Raw genomic sequence first — 9,939 nt, 5'->3', positions numbered from 1 at the left:
TTCAATATTCAGTCAAGAAGGCTGTAAAGTGCCTAGTCAGAAGATGAGGTGTTGTTCCTCCAGTTGGCGTTGGGCTTCACTGGAACAATGCAGCAAGCGAAGGACAGACATGTGGGCAAGAGAGCAGGGTGGAGTGCTGAAATGGCAAGCGACAGGGAGGTTTGGGTCATTCTTGCGGACAGACCGCAGGTGTTCTGCAAAGCAGTCGCCCAGTTTACGTTTGGTCTCTCCAATGTAGAGGAGACCACATTGGGAGCAACGAATGCAGCAGAGTAACTTGGGGGAAATGCAACTGAAATGCTGCTTCACTTGGAAGGACTGTTTGGGTCCTTGGACGGTGAGGAGAGAGGGAGTGAAGGGGCAGGTGTTGCATCTTTTGCGTGGGCTTGGGGTGGTGCCCTAGGAGGGGGTAGAGGAGTAGGGGGTGATGGAGGAGTGGACCAGGGTGTCCCGGAGGGAGAGATCCCTACGGAATGCCGATAAGGGGAGTGAAGCGAAGATGTGTTTGGTGGTGGCATCATGCTGGAGTTGGCGGAAATGGTGGAGGATGATCCTTTGAATGCGGAGGCTGGTGGGGTGATAAGTGAGGACAAGGGGGACCCTATCATGTTTCTGGGAGGGAGGAGAAGGCGTGAGGGCGGATGTGCGGGAGATGGGCCGGACACGGTTGAGGGCCCTGTCAACGACCGTGGGTGGGAAACCTCAGTTAAGGAAGAAGGAGGACATGTCAGAGGAACTGTTTTTGATGGTAGCATCATTGGAACAGATGCGACGGAGGTGAAGGAACTGAGAGAATGGGATGGAGTCCTTACAGGAAGCGGGATGTGAGGAGCTGTAGTCGAGATAGCTGTGGGAGTCGGTGGGTTTGTAATGGATATTGGTGGACAGTCTATCACCAGAGATTGAGACAGAGAGGTCAAAGAAGGGAAGGGAAGTGTCAGAGATGTACCACGTGAAAATGATGGAGGGGTGGAGATTGGAAGCAAAATTAATAAATTTTTCCAAGTCCCGACGAGAGCATGAAGCGGCACCGAAGTAATCATCGATGTAGCGGAGAAAAAGTTGTGGAAGGGGGCCGGAGTAGGACTGGAACAAGGAATGTTCCACATACCCCATAAAGAGACAGGCATAGCTGGGGCCCATGCGGTTACCCATAGCCACACCTTTTATTTGGAGGAAGTGAGAGGAGTTGAAGGAGAAATTGTTCAGCGTGAGAACAAGTTCAGCCAGACGGAGGAGAGTAGTGGTGGATGGGGATTGTTCGGGCCTCTGTTCGAGGAAGAAGCCACGGGCCCTCAGACCATCCTGGTGGGGGATGGAGGTGTAGAGGCATTGGACGTCCATGATAAAGAGGAAGCGGTTGGGGCCAGGGAACTGGAAATTGTTGATGTGACGTAACGTGTCAGAGGAGTCACAGATGTAGGTGGGAAGGGACTGGACAAGGGGAGAGAGAAGGGAGTCAACATCACGAGAAATGAGTTCTGTGGGGCAAGAGCAAGCTGAGATGATCGGTCTACCGGGGCAGTTCTGTTTGTGCATTTTGGGTAGGTGATAGAAGCGGGCCGTCCAAGGTTGGGCGACTATCAGGTTGGAAGCTGTGGGAGGGAGATCCCCAGAGGAGATGAGGTCAGTGACAGTCCTGGAAACAATGGCTTGATGTTCAGTGGTGGTGTCATGGTCCAGGGATAGGTAGGAGGAAGTGTCTGCGAGTTGACGCTCAGCCTCCGCGAGGTAGAGGTCAGTGCGCCAGACAACAACATCACCACCCTTGTCAGCGGGTTTGATGACAATGTCAGGGTTGCACCTGAGAGAATGGAGTGCAGTAAGTTCAGAGAGAGACACGTTAGAATGGGTGAGTGGAGCAGAGAAATTGAGACGACTAATGTTGCGCCAACAGTTCTCAATGAAAAGATCAAGAGAAGGTAAGAATCCAGAGGGAGGGGTCCAGGTGGAGGGAGAATATTGGAGATGGGTGAAAGGATCCGTTGAACTGGGAGACGGCTCCTGCCCAAAGAAGTGAGCCTGGAGACGAAGACGGCGGAAGAAGAGTTCAGTAGCATGCCGAGCCCGAAATTCATTGAGGTGAGGGCGTAAGGGTATGAAACTAAGACCTTTACTGAGCACTAACCTGAGCTTCCTCTTCACCATGGACGTCCAATCCCTCTACACCTCCATCCCCCACCAGGATGGTCTGAGGGCCCGTGGCTTCTTCCTCGAACAGAGGCCCGAACAATCCCCATCCACCAATACTCTCCTCCGTCTGGCTGAACTTGTTCTCACACTGAACAATTTCTCCTTCAACTCCTCTCACTTCCTCCAAATAAAAGGTGTGGCTATGGGTACCCGCATGGGCCCCAGCTATGCCTGTCTCTTTATGGGGTATGTGGAACATTCCTTGTTCCAGTCCTATTCCGGCCCCCTTCCACAACTCTTTCTCCGCTACATCGATGATTACTTCGGTGCCGCTACATGCTCTCGTCGGGACTTGGAAAAATTTATTAATTTTGCTTCCAATCTCCACCCCTCCATCATTTTCACGTGGTCCATCTCTGACACTTCCCTTCCCTTCTTTGACCTCTCTGTCTCAATCTCTGGTGATAGACTGTCCACTAATATCCATTACAACCCACCGACTCCCACAGCTATCTCGACTACAGCTCCTCACACCCCGCTTCCTGTAAGGACTCCATCCCATTCTCTCAGTTCCTTCACCTCCGTCGCATCTGTTCCGATGATGCTACCATCAAAAACAGTTCCTCTGACATGTCCTCCTTCTTCCTTAACCGAGGTTTTCCACCCACGGTCGTTGACAGGGCCCTCAACCGTGTCCGGCCCATCTCCCGCACATCAGCCCTCACGCCTTCTCTTCCCTCCCAGAAACATGATAGGGTCCCCCTTGTCCTCACGTATCACCCCACCAGCCTCCGCATTCAAAGGATCATCCTCCACCATTTCCGCCAACTCCAGCATGATGCCACCACCAAACACATCTTCCCTTCACCCCCCTTATCGGCATTCCGTAGGGATCTCTCCCTCCGGGACACCCTGGTCCACTCCTCCATCACCCCCTACTCCTCTACCCCCTCTTATGGCACCACCCCAAGCCCACGCAAAAGATGCAACACCTGCCCCTTCAGTTCCTCTCTTCTCACCGTCCAAGGACCCAAACACTCCTTTCAAGTGAAGCAGCATTTCACTTGCATTTCCCCAACTTAGTCTACTGCATTCGTTGCTCCCAATGTGGTCTCCTCTACATTGGAGAGACCAAACGTAAACTGGGCGACTGCTTTGCAGAACACCTGCGGTCTGTCCGCAAGAATGACCCAAACCTCCCTGTCGCTTGCCATTTCAGCACTCCACCCTGCTCTCTTGCCCACATGTCTGTCCTTCGCTTGCTGCATTGTTCCAGTGAAGCCCAACGCAAATTGGAGGAACAACACCTCATCTTCCGACTAGGCACTTTACAGCCTTCCGGACTGAATATTGAATTCAACGACTTTAGGTCGTGATCTCCCTCCCCCATCCCCACCCCCTTTCTGTTTCCCCCTTCCTTTTTTTCCAATAAATTATAAAGATTTTCCTTTTCCCACCTATTTCCATTATAAAAAAAACACCCCCACTAGAGCTATACCTTGAGTGCCCTACCATCCATTCTTAATTAGCACATTCGTTTAGATAATATCACCAACTTTAACTTTAACACATATGTGTTCTATTGTACTATTGTAGTTGACATCTTTTGATGATCTGCTTCTATCACTGCTTGTTTGTCCCTACAACCACACCCCCCACCCCACCCCACCACATCTCTCTCTCTGTATCTCTCCGCCCCCACACACACACCTTAAACCAGCTTATATTTCAACTCTTTCTTGGACTCAAACTCAAGTTCTGTCGAAGGGTCATGAGGACTCAAAACGTCAACTCTTTTCTTCTCCTCCGATGCTGCCAGACCTGCTGAGTTTTTCCAGGTAATTCTGTTTTTGTTTTGGATTTCCAGCATCCGTAGTTTTTTTTGTTTTTACCCATATTTCTCAGGTTCCTCCAAACGCCACTCAGAGGAAGTACGAGGATTACATTAACCCTGGATTGGAAGCAGTGCTGCTTCCGGAGTTTAGTAGGTCACTTTAGAATTTTATTTTTGTTAATCCTAGATTCGTATAAGTATACGTTGGGTAAAGCCCAGAAGGTACCCGTCCGTTCTGTGCTGGTTCTCTGAAGGAGACATTCACCTAGTGTCAATTCCTCGACGTTCCCTGCAACTTTGTTTCGTTTTCAGGGCTTCTATCTGTTTCTAATGTCTTGAGAAAAGAAGAATGAAGGGTGGTTCGATCGAGGTTTCTATCTTGTTGTACTCTTGTGTTAGATTAAATAGGGAGAAGCTGCTTCCACCGGTGTTAAGAGTGGGGTTGAACCAGAACATATTGTTGGCACTGATTCAGAGGACTAGTGTCTGTGCCAACCAAGGGAAAAGCCTGGAAGAACCTATCACACTTAGAGTAGCTGGAAATCTGCAAATAATTCCTAAAAATCATCGAGAACACTACAACTTCAAGAAGAAAGTTTTTTTGTTGCCAATCGAAGAAACTTATATGTCTCTTCTGTTCTCTTGAAGAATTCAGCATACTTTGCTCTTTTTTCTGTCATTTCAATCGGACTGAACCCTTTGTCCCAAAAGGCTGCAATTGGATAAGGACTGGAGCCATGGACCTTCAGATTAAATGTCTGATCTGTACCGACTCGGGTATCCGGCCTCCATTGACCATATTTCCCATAGCTGTCTAACTAGAGTCATTACAGCGTCTATTTTTTTCCATTTCCTTCTTTGTATTTCACCCCCTACAACGCGTTTCCCTGACAGAAAGACCGGCAGCCTCCCTTTGGCTTCATTTCACAAATTTTCCAACTTGCATCAACTATTCGCTCCTAACCAGTGGCTTGTGTATCATGATTGTTTTTATTCTGGTATGTGCATTAGACCTTCAAAGCTTTGAAGAGTGTATTTATTTCAGGGAGCAGAAATTGTAGTGGGAAGCTCTAAAGTCACAGGAATGGATTTCACGAGTGGGTAAATTATTTCTAATGGTGTTTGTTGCAGCAATGTGTAATATCATCCCCTTGAAATGAAGACAGCTCATTCGGAGTAACGTTTTAATTGCGTGAATCACTAAGTGTAGGTGTCTAAATCGATCTGCAAGCCGGGGAGCATGATTAAAAAGATCCACCATGCGCCCCTCCCCATTCTTTCCTGCATAACGTGAGGTAACATAGTCCAGTCAACCTCTTCCCTTGCTCTGCGAAACCCGTAATAAATCAAAGTGCTTCCTTAAGTAAACACCTGCAAAGGTAATATTGGTCCATTCGGGCCTCATAATATTGGCCTATAAACGAAAATGCTTTTTTCGGGCTTTGTTATATTGATGTAAACTTCATAACATCTGCCTCCATGTGATATCTTGCCGGGTTTTACTGATTTAGTTTTATCACTTTCCTATCTTTATTCATTCATGTTACTTTCGGACGGTTGCTATGCAGCCATTCACAGCCCCATGTGGCCATATATTTTGTTTCTTTACCATGCCCATTACAACTCTCTGTGGATTTTGCATCAAGAACCCTTTTCCCTCCTGCCCTCCACTCTCACAGATATTCGCTTTGTACATCCCGACCCTTCCTCCTCTCCACAGGATTAACATTTAATATATTTATATCTTTCTACAACTCTGAAGAAAAGTCATCGACCTGAACAGTTCACTCTGTTGCCTCCACAGGTTTTCCATGATCGGCTGAGTATCTCCAGGATGTTTTTGTTTAATATTTCCAGCAATCGCTCTGCTTTGCCTTACTGTCTGAAAAGATGGTGGAATCAGATTGAATCTAGATTCAAAGAGAAGTAATTTGCAGGGTGATGGAGGAAGCTGAGTTGTGGAACATAATTGACAGCTCCTTCCAAGAACAGGCACATAATAGATGGGCCGACAGGCCTCCTTCTGAACTGCAGGATTTGATAAATCACGACTTTAATTTCTGCGTTGACTGGGAGATTAGAAAATCGCTGAAGACGTGAAGACGATGACCAAATGGTTCCAGGTAATTGTCTGATGTTTTTTACCGAACAAGTAATACATGTAACAAGATTCCATGCACAACACGTCTACAAATCACTACTATGGTAACTCCTAAAACCCCTAATTAATTTGGCTTCCACTTACAGCCCCGTTAAGGCACCAGTAAAAACCAGTATATTTAATCAGATCCCAGAAAGTCGACACAATGCCCTGGGCAGAAGTATTCAAAGTGGCTTTCCCAAACTTCGGTCTGTGTAGACAGTAGGTTTGATGCACAAATACTGAAGGCTGTTTGCACTTCCAGCCGGTCATAGAATGCCTTCCCTAGCAAAATTCTCCTTTATAAATGTTTGTCCCTTTTAATGTAAGCCCCGTTGTTCCCATATGTCATTGGAACTTCACATTTCTCATAATATGAATCATTCCATGGTGCGAATATTATCAGGAACCAATAGGGGAAAAAAAAAACAAGTCTACCTTCTGTGTCTATATGTAACATCCTACGATCTCTTTGAAATTCAAGCTACCCTAATTGATTTAAAACTGCAAATTCTCCTCACGTCACATTCTAAGAATTCAGCTACATTTTCACAATTTTCATTTCAAATCTGGCGTCTTTTGATGAGTCAAAGCCTCCAGACCAGCTGGCTCCTATTCAAGTTAATCTCATACACACACAGGGAAACTAATCAAACCGCATTATGAGCGACTTTTACAATAAATTATGATAATGTTATGAGAACTATTGTGCTTCCATGACACCTGGAAATCTCTCCCTTAACCTCTCTCCCCCATTACCTCTCTCTTATTCTTTCAAATACTCGTTCAAATCTAAGTACTTGAGCGGACAACTGGGCATTTCCCCAAATACCTCCTTGTGAAACTTGGTTTTAAATATTGATATATAACGCTCCTTTCAAACGCCTTAGCAAGGGGAGGGGAGGGGGGCGGGGTTGCTATTTTGTGAAATGCAACAGATACATTCAAGATTCTGCTGTGTTGTTCAGCTGAGTGGATTTCAACACTTAATTGTGTGGATCCGTCAAAAGTGATTATTGATCTTTGTTCAGAGCTCGCAGTGTGGAAAATTGATGAAGGTCACTGCTGAATTTGGGATGATGAGAATTAGCTATAGCGGCAGATACCACAGGCTATCCACGTTCATCATGCTGGACTTCCACCATCGATTTCCTAACGAATGATTGACACAGTTCCAACATAACCTCCCTGCAAGTATATTCTAAGCCTTGGCTAATAAACGAATGGATTCCACATGACTTCTTAAACACCTTATCGTCCTGTCTTGTAACATTCAAGGATTTGTGGAGATTCACTCCAATGTCCATCACTTCCTCTACACCTCCTAATATTCGATAAATTAATTGTGTATTCCCTGCGACTTGTTTGAGATGCATTACATCGCTCTCCTCCGGGTTCAATTCCATTTGGCATTTTTCTGTCCATCTAACCAGTCAATTAACAGCTTCCGGCTATCAAACCTCCTCACTATCAAACAAAGCCAACTTTCACATTGCTTGAAAAATCCCTGATGTTTCCCTTATATGGACGTCCAAATAATTACGGTGTTTCACGAAAAGCACGGCTGATCATGCATGTGCATTTTTTTCAGAAGAGAAATCTGATTGGTACAAATCCATCTCCCCAACACCATACACGCTGATGTTTTCAGGATTCATGTCAGTGCTCGGGCGCTCTTTTAAATGTAAGTTCACCATTCGCCAAACAGCCTGATAAACAACTCCCAGTGATGTTTGCAGCAAAACATTGAAACTGATTTGAAAACTTTGCATTATAACTGCACCGTTGATTAGTGACACATAACCTCCTTGGCTCAGAATACAATGCCACCCCTCTCTAATTCCAAACAATTTCGAATGCTTCGTTATGAAGACAGCCAGAAGATGGTAAAAGCGAGGCAAAACAAGAGTATGCTCACCCCACAATGTTGTTCTGCGGCCTGTGAAGCGGAGCTGTCGTATAAATGTTAATCAGTTAAATACATCAATCACAGCGGCAGTTGGCCTATTACTTACCGCTTTCCCATATTGCTCTGTTCGCCTCATGTCATCGATTGAGGGCCATGTGGAAATATATTTCAGTTCCCTGACAATGAAACTCCCCCGAATGATAGTACCAAATGTAAATTTCAACAGGCATTCGGTAATTTCTCGTTGAAGCCCCCATCGTGAGTTTGTCCCACTGTGAGCACCTTCCTTCTAATTCACCATGAAATCCACACGCTTCAATTCCAACATCCTTGAGATATGATAAAATTTCAACACTATTTTTACTTCAGTTTTTGAAGTGCTTATACTTATTAAATTTAACATCCTCCCGAAGACAATTGTGAATGTGCAACTTGCCCTGGTCATGCGCGGCCATGAAATAAATAGAAAACAGATTGCATAGATATCAGCCTATTGATGACGGGAGTTTTTGCAGCTTAAGGTTTGTTTTTGACAGGTTATTTTGATTATTGAGAAGAAGGAGAACGTATCTGTTGTTGAACAGCTTTGTGAAGGTCGCATCATTCAGCAGCTCTGGGAAAAGACAGACACTCACAACTCGCTGGTAAGCTGATGTTTCAACTGGGCAAATAGAAGAGTTCCAGACTGTGTGCGAGCAATGAGCAAGGAAGAATGCTGAATTATCCACGCCAGGTCTATTTGAAAACCATATGATCATACTCGGACAATAGCGGCAGGTGGTTTGTTTGCTCAGATGGTTAGAGTGTTCCGCTAATGGCGCCAAGGTCGCTGGCTTGAACCTCCTACTGAACATTTTATTCCCCTTAGAACTACTTATGGCCCATACTGCATTCAGTTGGAATTGCTGTACTGTCACATCGGGAGAGGGTTCTGAAAAGTTCTTCTGCAGCTGTGTTTTATTTTTCTTTCCTTGCTAATTGGCATCTGGAAAATTTCTGCCTCTAGTTTTAACACATTCGTCCTCCTTTTACACGTCTGTGCAACAAATCTGTGGGATTTATGACAATGAAGCTTTGCTACTGTACAACGGAGCACTTGCTAACGCCTCTCTGTTCAGCAGCTCTGAGACAAGCATTTCCTTGCAGCTCCCTGGTAATCTGAAGATTTGTCTCGCCAAATACCAGAATTCCAACCTGTGCGTGATCAATCAGGCAAGGAGAAATGTTGAATTCTCCACGCACTGCTATAGTGAATTTGAAAAGCATTTGATCAAACTAAGGAACGCGCAGCTTGGCAACCAGTTAGCTCCTAGGTAAAGGCAAAATACTGCGGATGCTGGGAATCTGAAACAAAAACAAAAAATGCTGGAAAAACCTCTTCAGAGTCATACAGACTCGAATCGTTAATGCTGAGGTTCCAGCATTTTCTGTTTTTGACTGGTTAGCTTGGATGGGTAAAGAGTAATTCTAATGTCATTAAAGCTCGGGGGTTCAATCCAAGACATGGGAGATATACGTCATGTATGTCCCTCGTTCAGTTGTAGTCCTTCTGCTATTACGATGTTAGAGGTTCAGTTTTAATTCCAATACTGTCACATCGGAAGTGAATTTCGAATCGGGCTGTATTCTCCAGTGGCATCGCAGGTTGTGTTTTTTCCTTTTCTTCCATATTTCTTGCCTTTGCAATATTACTGCCTCTTGTTCTGACAAATCCGTCCTTCTTTTAACACTTCTGTGCCACAAATCTGTCAGCATCATGGATCAAATATTTTCTCCTGTACAGAGAAGCACTTGCAAAGGAGCAGAGACATCGCTGTATACTCTAATTGTGAAAATTGCTTCCTGACTTTTCCCTTGGTTGGATTCTATCGCTGTGGATCAGTGGGAAAAATGTATCAGGATTCAACCGCTTTCTTACCGGCG

This window comes from Carcharodon carcharias, assembly GCF_017639515.1.
Source record: "Carcharodon carcharias isolate sCarCar2 chromosome 24 unlocalized genomic scaffold, sCarCar2.pri SUPER_24_unloc_19, whole genome shotgun sequence".
Lineage (NCBI taxonomy): Eukaryota > Metazoa > Chordata > Chondrichthyes > Lamniformes > Lamnidae > Carcharodon > Carcharodon carcharias.
This window is presented reverse-complemented; position numbering follows the sequence as displayed.